The following is a 15,435-nucleotide window of genomic DNA, read 5'->3' as shown; positions in this document are numbered from 1 at the left end:
TGCTTTATTTCACAACTGAGTATTCCTAACTCACTGTTTTACATTATAAAGTACCTATAGATCCACACAGTGTACAGTCAACTGATAGATACAGAAGGAAGCAGAACACAGTACTCATGTATCCACGTCCCTTCCTCTTGCTGCTGCAACTCAGTCTGGAGCTTAAGTCAGAAAGATTTGTGGATGGATTACACAATGACAAAATATCTGTGTCTTTTAGTTCCTCATAACTCGGCAATTATCAGAAGTATCCATGCCCTTTGAAGGGAAAAATTGTAGATTCTGAAGTTTATTTACTAGAAATCAACCTGGACTACAACATAAGCTAGTATTAATTCCTCAGGGTTATTTTGTTTAATTTGTGCTGTGACACACTTGCATTTATTCTTTAGTAGTCTGTCTCTAACAAAATTCATCTAGTGGAATCTCTTAAATAGAGAATAATAACATACTCATTGCATCTTATCAGGAACACATATTTACTTTCATCTTATATACTTAATAAAGATACATCCTCTGAAGAATATATTATGACTTTATGGCAGAGAAAATTAAAAATATTCTCAAACATTTATCAGTGACATGATTCCATTTGCCAATTAATACATTTTACTTATTATTTGACAAAGATTGACTTTTAAATGCAGAGATTATTTTAATAAGTAGAGTAAATTTAATGACTATATTTGAATAATCAATATTCTTTTTTTTTGTTTTGTTTTGGTTTTTCGAGACAGAGTTTCTCAGTAGCTATGGAGACAGTTTTGGAACTTGCTCTGTAGACCAGACTGGTCTCAATACCCACCTGCCTCTGCCTCTCAAGTTCTGGGATTAAAGGTGTGTGTTACCACCGCCTGGTGAATAATCTACATTCTAATTAGATAGGCAGATACAGAGATAGCAAATCATATTACAATGTAATTCAGGGTTTAGGAATAGGCTACAAGACACTGATGCTATGAATTCAAGTAAAGATACATGATCTAACTCTGGAATCACAGAATCCTGAATCTAAAGTGCATGGTTTCTTCAGCAATACTGATTTAACACTACATCTAGAGGGCCATCAAGGACAATAATAAGAATGCGTAATACTTTGGGAGTCTCTTCAACAATCTTGACCAAGAAGAAGGTGTTGGTGCCGGAGTTAGAGATGATTGTGAACCACCACGATAGTGCTGGAAATTGAACCAGGATCACCTGGAAGAATAGTCAGTGCTATCAATTGCTAAGACGTCACTCAGGCCTCTATTCAACCTTGTAAATAAATAGTTTTGATGTTATCCATTCCACATTTAATGTTTGCTTAATGTAGTCTCATCCAGAATCCACAGAGCTATCAAGGAAGTGACACACACACAGACACACACATACACACACACACACAAAATCAGTTCAAAGAATTTCAGACTCAGATGTCTTTTTTTCACCCAAAATTCTTCTGGCCATTTTGTTTTCAGTAACTTGTATGCAATGGATCGTGTTAAAGGACAATAGCAAAAAAATTATGAAAACACATTGTCATGTAGCTCTGTTTAACTACTAATTTTTATTAATTCTTCATCCACATACCTTCCTTTTAAAAGCCTCTGTCCAAACATTTTAATGTCTACAATGTTAAGGCATCTGTAACAGCACATATGTGCGTGTGTGTCTATAACTTCCCACTTTTTCTCTCAGGAAATTGACGGCCAGGTTGACATGACTGAGCAAATCATTATGACTTTCACTTTTAATTTTAAGTAGAATTTGTCCTGTCTGATCAACATCATAATAACGTAGCAAATCTGAAAGCAAATAGCTCCTGGTGTGTGCTACAGCAACACCCAATAAATGAAAAGTCGTTTCAGCATAGATCTATAAGAGTGTAGCCATGTGAACTGGCCATCCACCATTCAAAAGTAACACTGGGCATATAAATGAGGACTTTAGTAATGGAGGAACATCTGGGCTGCATATTGAACATATATTTTAATGTTTAAAGGTTTTATATATATATATATATATATATATATAGCTATTTCGTTTTTTCAGTATATCTTAGTATGTTCAAAAATAAGGAAATTCTGAAACATCTGCCATAGTGATGAAGCTTTGAAGCTTTAGTATCATTACCTCTAGCTGCATAGGACAAATGCGTTGCATAGTGACCTCCAGAGCCTAGAGCTCTGACTAACACATTGAAATCAACACAGCTGATCCATGGAGATATTTTGCAGCATATCTTAATTTAAGATCTCCTTCAATGAAATTGTGGTCAGGGATTGAGATTTCTCAAACCACAACTCTAGAGTAACCACTGGACATGTGTGGTTATAAAGTAGTTTTATATCTTTGTTAAAGGAGATCAAAAGAATGCATGGCCGTCCTACTATATGCTGTCCCAGAGGTCAAGCTTGTCCATACCTGCCATCCGGGCATTTGGGAGGCTGCTCCAGAAGCATTACAAATTCCAAGTCAAACTGCACAATAGAGTTACTTCAAGACAAGCCTGAGCTATAGAATGAAACCTTGTTTCAATAGTATGAATAAAACATCTCTGAAATGACAGGTCTTCTGAAATTGAATTTGGGTCTTAATCTTCAAGGTAGCACAAAGTATGGTAATGTCCAAGTATTGAAATAATGAGAGACCACAGTTCTTGAAGTCTGATGTCTGGTGGGGGGTGTGGTAGAAGAAGCAGGAGTAGGAAAGGGGACATTTTGTCTCCCAGGACACAGTTCTACACGTAATCAGATGCATGTGAGTCCTCTCTAAAAATGTGTATTGTCGCTTTATGGCTTAGAATTTGGGGATTTTGTTGTTGGTTTTATGTCAACTTGCCACAAATTATTATTACTTGAGCAGGGAGTCTCACCTAAAGAGCTGTCCCAATTCCCAGTGATGCAGGAAGCCCCACCTCCGTCCCCACTAATTGTGGATAGGACATTTTGTAGCAGTTCAGATTGAAAAGGCAGGGCAGAAGAAAGATGTCTTGCCTATTGCTCATTGGCTGTGTTTCCTCTTACCAGCAAGCTGATTTACCCCATTGCTGCTGCTGCTGCTGCTGCTACCTCCTTTATTGATTGCAGAATCAGCATTTCCAAGCTTTGTGTGGACTAAGGAAGAGTGGCTCTCTCTACTGAATTTCTCAAATGCCAGAAATAGTCTATGTCGTCATGGCTTTTATGCATGAACCACCTTCTTGGTCAACACAGTTCTGTTAACAATATATTACTAGCTGGGCGGTGGTGGTGCAAGCCTTTAACCCCAACACTCGAGAGGCAGAGGCAGGCGGATCTCTGTGTGTTTGAGGCCAGCATGGTCTAGAAGAGCTAGTTCCAGGACAGGAACCAAAAGCTACGGAGAAACCCTGTCTCGAAAATCAAAACAAACAAACAATATATTACTACCTAAGGACAAAACAAATAATGGTCCCCTTAGCACTTTTTATTATGTCCTTATTATCAGCCAACCACACGATCATTAACTTCTCAACTACCTTCTAAAGTTTCTTTCTTTGACCTTTTCTTTAAAGATCACAAAAATAACAATATCAAGAACTATGAATCATCTTCGATCTCATGCTCTCTGAAAATCATAGTTTCAGGGCTTTGTGGTGGCCGAAAGAAAATAGCAAGTTTCCCGGCACAGATATTTGCTAGTGTAAATTCACAGCAATGAAGATAGAGAGGTTTTGGAATTGGTTCCTTAAAAAGAAAAGAGATTGAAATTTATGTACCCTTTAATTATTTAGGCAATGCTTAAATGGATTCTCCATAAAATCAATCAATCAATTAATAATAAGTAAATAAAGAAATAGGAGTAAGGGAAGCTAAATGGAAAAATGGAGGTGTGTGTGTAGGCTGTAAGGAAAATATCAACTTATTTTGTTTGATCTTGTAACAAAGGTTTGGAAGTATAGTGTTATACCCATTCACAGTTAGTCTTCTAAACCTGAGAACAGTGAGTATCTGTAGTTTTCAGAAGATTCTGTGCTGCCATGCCAAACACAAATATTAACAACATATATTGCTTTCAAATGTATGCAGAATTTACAAGCTCCTGTACTCAGAGATGTATACTGATGTCAGACAAATGAATAGGTTGTCTTCAGCAACAAAAGCAGTGAATATTTAATCAGGTTTTAAATTACGTTTTTCTTGAAAATTGCATTATTTTAGTCTATGAATCACACATGAAGTTCAATACATCATTGTGTTGATAGAGATATTACATGGATAAATGCTAGATAGACAAACAGATAAACAAATAAAAGCAGAAATAAGAAATAGCTTGAATTACTTTCTTTGTAATAAGCTGAATTTTTTTTTTGACTTCTCTTTCCAAGTATTCTACCAGACTAGATCTGGGCTTTTCTCATCACAAGTCTAGAGAAAATGATATCTTAGGGAGACCCAAAGTGATTTTTGATTGTTCCTTGGAAGTTAGCTGTCTCCTGTGTGATGACTTCAGCATTCTGGAGCAAAGCAGAAGTGACTATATCAAACACTTAATCTGATAAACAAGAAAAAGGCTTGATGTGGCAAATTTTGTTCAGCTTGGCTTCTGGGTTTTAGTTTAATTAATTTCTTCTATGACCCAGTTATACTATTCATGATTCATTTTTACTGATGAATGAGCTAACATTTATGTAGCAATCTAAGAGTCTGTGAGTTAAACTGATCTAATTTGGTAGTCCCAAAGAGAATCTCTTTAGTAAGATTTCTCACTGCACAAATGCTCCATGCAAATGAGATATGATTATTTAGAAGAGGGATAATCCATTTGGATGGGGTCCTGTTTTGAGCTAAGTATAGCAGGCTTATTTTTGTCTTTGCTGATACACATAAAAGATCCAGTTATACGTCCCCAGTGTTTCCACTCATTTCTTGATAATATCCTGTATCAGGTGATTTTTAGTCCTTAAGAATTTGCCTTCGTTTTCTGTATCCTTCAACATCACTTATGCAATAAACCCACTGAGATTAGTATACCTTTTCTTATTCCCCCAGGAAGAGAATTCATGATTTTCATTACCGTCACACCTGAGGAGGTCTAATAACTATTTCTGAATTGCCCATTATCTTAGTTAGGGTTTCTATTGCTTTGACCGAACACCATAATCAAAAAGGAAGTTGTTGCTGTACTTTCTTATCAGACACCTGCTCACAAATAATAACACAGAAATTTATTATTAATTATGAGGGCATGGCCTTTAGCTTAGGCTTGTCCCCACTAGCTCTTATAACTTAAATTGATCCATTTATATTAATCTAAATTCTGCCACATGGCATTACACCCCTTCCATGCTGCATCTCCTGTTTCCTTTCTGTTTCTGAATGGTGACTCCACTTTTCTTCCTCCCGGAGTGCTCTCTCTGCCTGCGTGCCCCACCTATACCTCCTGCCTTGCTATTGGCATTCAGATTTTATTATACCAATCATCTTCATACAGTGTACAAATATCCCATAACAGCAAGTTGAGGAGGATATTTTATTTGGCTTACCCTTCAGTGTTGCTTTTCACCAGTGAAGGAATTCAGGACAGGAACAGAAGTAGGACATGATCCCAGAGGCAGGAGCTGATGTAGAGAAAATGGAGGTGAACTGATTACTGACTTGCTTCCTTTGGCTTGTTGAACACACCTTCTTCTAGAATTCAGGACCAACAACCCAGAGATGACACCACCCACCAAGCCCTTAGCTCCTCTCCCCCCCCCCCCCCCCCCCCCCCCCCCCCCCCCACAACTGATTACTAAATGAGAAAATGTCTTACATCTTGATCTCAAGGAGACATTTCCTCAGCTGAGGCTCCTTCCTATGATGACTCTGGCTGGTTTCAAGTTGACACATAAAACCACCTGGCTCACCTTATTTCAGCTCTTTTCCTCTGAAGAATTCTTTATTATTTTTTTTAAGATTTATTTTGAGGTACGTGCATGTGTGTTTCTCAATGTGGAGCATGTGCACTCATAAGTACAGCTATGCAAAAAGCGTGTGAAATACAATAAAGCTGGGTTACAGGCACTTTGAAGACGTTCCTCAATGGTGTTAGGAAACCACCTTTAATCCTCTAGAGGAACCGGATATCATGTTAAGCTGTGAGCTGGAAGGCTAGCATCAGTCCTCCAGCATTTTTCATATTGATTTATCATCATTGTTATTTATAGAAAGTTCTTTTAAATGTCCCTTTAAAAATTCAGCACAGGGCCATGAGAGAGGCCTCAGAGGTTAAGAGCCCTTGGTTACACTTCCATAGGTCCCAAGTTCACTTCTCAGCAACCACATATTGGCTCACAACTATCTGTATGGGATCTGATTCCCTCTTGTGGTGTGCTTGAAGACAAAGCACTCACAGATAAAATAAATGAAAAATTAAATCTTTAAAAAATAACGAGTTTATTTCCTCTATAGTATCTTTAGTGTCTGAGATTCTTTCTTCTATATCTTGTATTCTGTTGATAATACTTGTCTCTGTGGTTACTATTCTTTTTCATCTTCCTTAATAATATGTCAAAATCAAAACTCACTTTCTCTCTTTCTTCTTTGAATTTGTATGTAACAATAGCAAGTGGAATTTTATTGTTAATGTAACCTTAGCCACAAAGCTAAGAAGGGCTAAGAATTTTATTGCTCATAAATTGAAAATATTCATACATATTTCCCTATTTTCATATTATCCTTTATTCTACTTTTACAATAGAAATAGATACATACATAATTTCTTTCCATCTTTTTTTTTTGCATTTCTGACATCCTGTACTCTACTAATTGCCTCATTTGGTTGACTTTTAGAAGGAATATGTTTGCTTTATCAACCTTTTGTTTCTAAGCAGTAGTAGATTACCGTAACTTTCTTCTTTGTTTCTTGAAAGTTAATAACTTAAATGGCAGTGTTTCAAGAGGATGGGATGGAGGTAATCATACACTTCATTTCTTTGGAAGATTAAAAAAAGTATACATGTGAATGCATCTGCACAAAAACTGCATTACAAAATTTGGCACACTATGGTATTCAAGCCTGAATCATGCTTCTAATTTAGAATAACTTTGTTAAGGAGTCAGAGAATGCATTTTTCGTTTTGCTGTTTACTCACCATCAAATGAACTTTGGAATTGTTTTCTATAGAACTGGGTAGCAAGGGCAAAAGAGAATATCTGTATGAAGTTGCATCCTTTGAGCAACAACATGGCCCACAGTCAGCTGCTAGTTTAACTCATTTGTTTAGTCTTGGTTTTCTTGGCTCAATTGTTTATTTTTCCTCCAGCTTGTGTTTTCCGCTACTTAGTGTTTCATTTCTATTTTTTGTTTTTCCCAACCTAAGCTAACTTGTAATACAAAATATTTTCAAACTACATTACCTCTCATAGCACTGTATTAAAAGATTTAGTTGTTTTCTTGAACTTAAAACATTAGCCATTAGGAAAATGGTAATATCAATGGTGTTGGGCTGCCCTTTGTGCTTTGGGTGTCTGGAGTGTGATGCATTTTAACAGCTTTCTTACTGATAATTTGGGAAAACTGATTATTTCTGATATTTCCTAATGCTACTTGAGATATTTATAGTTACAGCACAGTTTACTTACTAAGCACAAACTCCAAGGAAGTCCAGGATTACAAAGCTAAATGAGAGACATTTGTTGGTAAATAATCGGGATGAGGTATTTTGTATGGTTTCTGTGAACCAGCATTGAGCAATTGAATTTTAAAAGATCTTTAACCCTGTGAATATTTAATAATCACTTGATAAAAAGTCTCCTTTTTAGGAAAATGAATATATTCAAGATTTATAATTTCCTTACTATGAAAGTGTTTCACACAGAAATAAATATGAAAACAATTTAAGTTGTATTGAGCATCACAAAGGTGGAGTGGTAAAAGGAAAGTTTAAGACATCTGCAGAAAGAGGGTTAGTAGCTGTCTGGGAGGCACCAGAGCAAGCCTAGATTTTATTCAGAAAAGAATGGGTCTCATTTTCTCAATTAATTGGAGAAAATATTGTCTGAAGAATATTTCACAAGACTCAAGATTTTTCATGTGAATATAGTGTGTACTGATTAAGTCTTAGTAATTATTTGTTACAAGTAGCAGCTTCTAAGAACTTATTCAGGTTCCCAATCTGCTCTGTACTGGATTCTGTGGGAAACTGTTATTTCTCACAAGGTTCTGCCTCCAGGTAGCAAGACCACAAATCACTATAGTGGCAGATTGATTTCCTTTTCTTTAGTGTATTTATTCATCACTTTTTCCATTCATAATTTTTGTTGGAGCAGGAAATAGTAAAACGAGAGAGTACTGACTTCAATCTGAAGCACATTCACAAAACCAAAACACTAACAACAAACAAGTCTTTGTTGTGCCCAGCATGGTGATGCATGCCTTTTAGTCATAACACAATAACAGCAAAGGCAAGTGGGTCTCAGTGAGTTTGAGGTAAGTCTGGTTTTCACAGTGTATTCAAGGCCACCTATGGATACAATATAGTATCAAAAATATATAAATAATCAACACTTTTATGAGAAACCTAAAAAATCTGCTGATGCAGATGATTACATCTGGAGATGAGATTATAGCCATTAAACTCTCCCCACATTTTGTTTTCGTGTTTGTGTAACAGAAATTATTATCTTAGGATTTTTGGCTACTTATCCTCTGATCTACATTTCTTGCATCAAATGTTTTAAAATAAAATTCTTTCCAAAGATAAAAACATCATATTGAGTGAGGTAGCCCAGACCCACATAAGTGATTTTTAAACATACAGCAAAAAGAAAACCATTCAACAAATCACAATCCCAGAGAACCTAGACAACAATGAGGACCCTAAGAGAGACATACATGGATTTAATCTACGTGGGAAGTAGAAAAAAATAAGATCTCATGAGTAAACTGGGAGTATGGGGACCTTGGGAGGGCGTTAAGGGGGAGGGGAGATGAAGGGTGGGGAGCAGGGGAAATGTAGAGCTCAATAAAATCCATAAAAACTAACTTATATTGATCTGTAAATGTCCAAATTATAGTGTGATTAGTCTATGTCGCTAAACCATTATTTTTATGTGTCAAGAAGCAGTTTGTGCAATATTTCCTGTAAAACTTCTTTACCCGATCACAGATGAACACTGCTGATATGAAGATTCATAAAGACAAATTGGTCATTAACAAAAAGTGTTAAAAAGACTGTCTGCCTTAAAGAACGTATTCCTGCTGCTGACAACTCACTTTAAAAAAAAAAAAAAACAGCACAGTGTCAGGAAAACACACTTTCATTGACTAATAAATGTTTCTTGAGAGTGTGCAACCTCAGTAGACTCCAGAAAGTATGTATGCGCCCTGCCATTGGAGTCTTGAGGAAGCGCTGCTGTCTACTTTGCCATTATAAAGGAAGGTGCTCCACTCCTCTTCAGTGGCAGGCTGTGATGACCTCTTGATTTTTCATAATGATTTCTACAAAATATTAGACACTTTCTGTAGAAAAATAGAAATCTTTCTTCATACTTAGGACATTTTTTATTTCAAATGGAACAGTAAGAAGAACAACGACTTGATTCTGGTAACGTAGAATCCCTTATGTCTGAGAGGACTGAGTACAAATTTGAAAGCACATACACATGATGTATGGTTTCTCTGTGAGGATTTTGAGGATGGATGAGAAGTTGTTTTCCATTATTTACCTATTTTTTTTCTTTCTTTTCTATTCTCTTTTCCTCATCCAATACGCTATTATGTCAATTTAGCAGTTGTAAGCTGCCGAAAATAAATAAGTGAAGCTACTGTTCTTATGTAAGGAAGATAAGCATCTTCCATCTCAAGTATTTTTGTTGGTTTGTTTTTGTTTGTTTTTTTAATTTTTATTATTTCATTTATTTATTTATTTATTTATTAAAGATTTCTGCCTCGTCCCTGCCACTGCCTCCCATTTCCCTCTCCCTCCCCCGATCAAGTCCCCCTCCCTCATCAGCCCAAAGAGCAATCAGGGTTCCCCACCCTGTGGGAAGTCCAAGGACCACCCATCTCCATCCAGGTCTAGTAAGGTGAGCATCCAAACTGCCTAGGCTCCCACAAATCCAGTACGTGCAGTGCAGTAGGATCAAAAACCCATTGCCTTTGTTCTTGAGTTCTCAGTAGTCCTCATTGTCCACTATGTTCAGCCAGTCCGGTTTTATCCCATGCTTTTTCAGACCCGGGCCAGCTGGCCTTGGTGAAAATAGAAAACACTATCCTGAGTGAGGTAAGCCAGACCCAAAAAGAGGAACATGAGATGTACTCACTCATATTTGGTTTCTAGCCATAAATAAAGGACATTGAGCCTATAATTCGTGATCCTAGAGAAGCTAAATAAGGTGAACCCAAAGAAAAACAAATAGGCATCCTCCTGAATATTAACCTTCATCAGGCGATGAAAAAAGACTGAGACAGAGACCCACATTGGAGCACCAGACTGAAATCTCAAGGTCCAAATCACGAGCAGATGGAGAGAGAGCACGAGCAAGGAACTCAGGACCGCGAGGGGTGCACCAGCACACTGAGACAATGGGGATGTTCTATCGGGAACTCACCATTTCAAGTTTTTTGTTTGTTTGTTTGTTTGTTTTGTTTTGTTTTTCGAGACAGGGTTTCTCTGTGGCTTTGGAGCCTGTCCTGTAACTAGCTCTGTAGACCAGGCTGCTCTCAAACTCACAGAGATCCGCCTGCCTCTGCCTCCCGAGTGCTGGGATTAAAGGCGTGTGCCACCATCGCCCGGCTCCATCTCAAGTTTTAATTCACAAATATACTTACATAATGAGATCAAAAAGGAAAACTACATCATTATTTATTTGACCTCTATATTTTGTTCATTTCTTTATTCTAATTTTGTAAACATTCAAAATATAGTTGGTACATTCTTTCTCTGTATGCAGTCATTTTTTAATAGTTTAGGCCATTATTCAAGGAAATCAAGGAACTTTTCATTTTAGCAGAAAGTGTACTGTAAAATCTCCCTTCCTTTTTCCTTCCTTCCCTCCCTCCTTCCTTCCCTCCCTTCCTTCCCCCCATATGTATAGATCACTCTCTATATATGTATAGATAACTCTTTATATATGGTACATATGGATAGATAGATTATTCTCTATAGAGAGAATATATATAATTTATCTCCATTTATATAGTAGATTATGTTTGTAATCACAGCATTGGGGAGGCTGGGGTAGGAGAATTACTATGAGGGATACACAGGCCAACTTGGGAAATACAGAGAATTTCAGGGAAGCCTGGAATACATAATGAATTGTGTTTCAAAAACAACAGTACCCCCCCAATAAATAAACAAATAAAAACAAAAAGTAAAAAAAAAATTTGAAGAGGAAAGAAAGTAAAATCAAATCAAAACAAAACAAAACCCCTAGCTACTAACAAAATAAATAAACAAATTCCTAACTCCAATTATCTAAATCATTTCAGCAGGTGTTGTTTACTTTATTTTAAGGAATTAATCAATAACCTCAGACACAACCTATCTGGGTTCCTATAGATCTCCCGAAATTTGCTATTAGCCTGGCAGCATGAAGTCATTTGAAGCAGTAAGCCCTCCACATTTGAAATATTTTTCCTTGAGAATCGTAGTTAGCATTTTAACTGCCTGTTTGTTTTGCAACAGTGAAAATTATTACTACCTTACAATATCGAACAGAGAGAAAGCATTGGAAAGAAAAGTTGCCTATGGAATTTCATTGACGGTGGTCCCAGAAATGCTGCTGCCTGGTAACAGACGGCATTGTAGCTGCCTTTCATCTCGACTCTAATAACACCGCCTGCTCCTTGCTGTTATCAACAGTTGCAGGCACGCAGGTCAAGCCGTTCAAGTTTGTCTCCAGAGTTTGTAATATGGATGGAACTTGTTGCCTGTTTTACATCTCTCTCTGCTCTTGCCAGTGGAGCCCACTTTTCAGACTTCTGGAGGCCACTTTTGTCTCTCCCTCTGCAGATCTTTTATCTTTCAACACTTTGTCTCAAACTTGCAGAAATCTTCATGGATATTCTGAAGGCCCAGTGGATTTTGGTTCCAGTACAACCTTGAAGTTTGCGATATTTTACTTACTGATTTTCTTCCACCCCAGATTTCAGATATTTGCCCTGTGGTTAAAATCCGCTGAGGCATTCTTCTTCCTTGCTTTCCTCTGCTCCTAATGAAGTGAATTCACCATTCTTTCGAGTGAAATTTGCCACGGTGAACCCTTACAGAAATTTCTTATTAGGTCTCTTTATTAAGCTGGAACAAAAGGCCTCTGATACATAGGGAATATGAAAGTGTTGCCCAGAGGTTTGTGTACCTGGGACTGGCCAACTACTGGGACTATGAGAAGTGATCTGATCTTGTAAGTTCTGAATTAATCAATGGATCCATATTTGATGGGTTCATGATATTGAGACATTACTAGATGTTCTGAAGGAGGAGGTGAAGCCTGCTGAAATCTCTTGTTCTAGTAAGCTGTGTTTTGTGCTCTTCTTCCAGCCACCATTAGATGAACAGTCTCTGCTGTGGATTCACACTTATATTTTCTTTACTGCATGCCAAAAGGTTTATCTGGTCTTTGATTAAACTCATGAAAAACAAAATAAGAAGAGTAGCTTTTTAGGGAAGTTTGACCTCTGGCCTCCATGTGTACATGAATATCCAGGGACCCACCCAATACAGAGAGAGAGAGAGAGGGGGGGGGAGGGAGGGAGGGAGGGAGAGAGAGAGAGAAAGAGAGAGAGAGAGAGAGATTTTTTTCAGGACAAAGTCTTTTACTGAACTGGGAGTTCAGAAATTTGCTTATCTGTAGAGTAACAGACAGGTATCTTTGTGCTCACTCTGACAACCTAGCACTGGGAGTATAGGAATGTCCTGTCAAACCTCCTTTTTAGTGTGTGCTAGGGACTGACTTCATGTCCTCATGCAATAACACAGTGAGCACTGTTTCTCACCAAGCCATCTCACAAGTTCTTTCTTTCTTTTTTAAATTATTCTTTCAGGTTTTTGTTAAAACTACAGGAAGGCTTTCACCTCTTCCTCAGAAGATGGCCATCAAAATTAGTATTGAACACTAACCCACATTTGGGCAAGAATTACTCTTCTTGATTTTGAATTTGATTTTTAGTCCCACAACACACTGATTAAAGTATTAAGCACGTCCGTCACTTACACTTGTAACCCATTCATCAGCAGCATATGAGTCAAGCGTGTATGTACACTTTCCATTCAGATGATGGAGATCACCTCAGTATGGTGACTCAGGGCTGGCTAAGTCTCTGGCTACTCAGAAAGGACTGTAATGTTGACAACGTTTGCTTTTGTTTCTTTGCTAACCTACTTGTTAGAATAGAAATTTTATGACCTACACATCAGAGTGAAGATTCATCAGCATTGTCATGCAGCTGCAAAATTTGCATTCATCACTGCATCAGCCTCTCCATTCCGCTCCCCAATGAAATTCTTCCATTTATAATGCTTTCTCTGAAGCACCTTTTCTTCAGAAGAATTAATTTTAGCAGAAATCTATAAACAATCGCATTGGTTTCAAGAAGAGAATGACTGAAGACAGTTCTAGAATTATTTATAGCCTTGTCATTTTAAGAGTAATGCCTTATTCTCTTCCTTGAGCATCATATTCACCCTGGTAATAAATGATCTCTCCCATCTCACAACTAGGGCCTTTTAGGGTCTCCTCATATGCATGCATGTTTCTACTTAGTGACCTCATTTTTCATTGTCCTAAGAGCTATCATATGGACTCTACATAAATCTTACTTTGCTTGTACATTACTCATTTTTCTAGGAGAAAGACTATAGCGAGGACACTCCAAGTCTCTCCTGTATTCTTGCCTTGACTTTGATTGGCCCACCCTGTATAGATGTAGAGTGTTGCTGTCCATAATTCATTATAGCAAAAATTGTAGCTTGCCTAAAATGAGTTATCATTTCCAAAAGAATTTCAGTTTGCTTACATTTCCATATAATAGTCCACTGATGATGGAGATCAAGGCAGGAACCAAGAAGCTGATGCATAAGCCATGGAAAACAGATGTTTAGCAGCTTGGTCGCCAGGCTTGTTCAGATTGCTTTCTTATATACCCTGAACCACCTGATTGGGGTGGTACCACCCATAATTGGCTGGGTATTCCCAATTAATCACTTGCTGAGATTATTGTTTGCCAACGGGCTAATATTAAGAAAAGAGTTTTGCAAATGAGAGTCCTTTTTAAATCACTCTAGCTTGAGCCAAGTCAATCTAAAAATAGCCAGGACAGTCAATTTTACAATATTAATTTTTCTAATTCATGAACATGGGGGGCCCATCTATATTCTGTGCCTTCCATGATTTCTTTCTGCAGAGTTTTAGAGTTTGCATCGTGGAAGTCTTTTACCTGTATGAATTGATTTAAGCAGCGGTATTTCTAACCTATTTTAAATGTAATTAACTTTTAAATTTTTTTCTTTCTTTTTTTTTTCTTTGTTTTTCGAGACAGGGTTTCTCTGTGGTTTTGGAGCCTGTCCTGGAACTAGCTCTTGTAGACCAGGCTGGTCTCGAACTCACAGAGATTCGCCTGCCTCTGCCTCCCAAGTGCTGGGATTGAAGGCGTGTGCCACCACCGCCCGGCAACTTTTAAATTTCTTTCTTAGTGTGTTTATCATTGACATATAACATGGCAACTAATTTTTTGTCAATTTTGTTTTTATGACACATTTTTGAAATTGTTAATCAATTTTACTTGTTTTCCGGTTGGCAGATTCCTCTTATCCATTCTCTGTTGCTCAGATTTGCAAGGTTTCTGTGTGTCTGTCTCCTGAGGCAGCTACACAGTGTCTCCTGACCCTGCCTACTCTCTCTATATATCTTTTCCAGCCTGGCTATATTGTGTTATGCCACATCGACTGAAAGCAACTTTATTCATCAACCAATAAAAGCAACACATAGACAGAAGGACTTTCTACACCATTTCCCCTTTTCTGTTTAAATAGAAGGGAAGCTTTTAATTAGAACATAGTAAAATTACATACAATAAAACAGTTATCAAGCAAGAATTATAATTATATATATATCTTTTATCATAACTAAGGAAAATTATAACTATTTTTCCAGCTCCATCCAAGACCCCAGAATGATATAATATTAACTAAGTTAACAGGAAGTACATTTAAGCAACTTTTAAAATTTTAGAATTGACAGAGACATCTCGCTGCCTGAATAGTCACCCAAAGTTCTTCTGTAAAATTCTTCTAAGTATCCATATTCACCTGACTTGCCCATAGTATCTGGGAGACTTTTCCATGAAGCAGGAAATTTGAAGATATGTTTTGCCTTATAATGGCAAAATCCATCAGTCACTATCTTCTGTCTTCTGCAGAATGTCTGTTAGACCCTTTCATGAAGCAGGAACCCTGAAGGACAGTCTCACCTTCTTTAGAAAACTTTAGCAGTCATTTTTTTTTTT

This window comes from Alexandromys fortis, unplaced genomic scaffold (assembly GCF_014885135.2).
Source record: "Alexandromys fortis isolate MF-2015 unplaced genomic scaffold, M_Fortis_MF-2015_v1.1 scaffold_191, whole genome shotgun sequence".
NCBI classification, from domain to species: Eukaryota; Metazoa; Chordata; class Mammalia; order Rodentia; family Cricetidae; genus Alexandromys; species Alexandromys fortis.
This window is presented reverse-complemented; position numbering follows the sequence as displayed.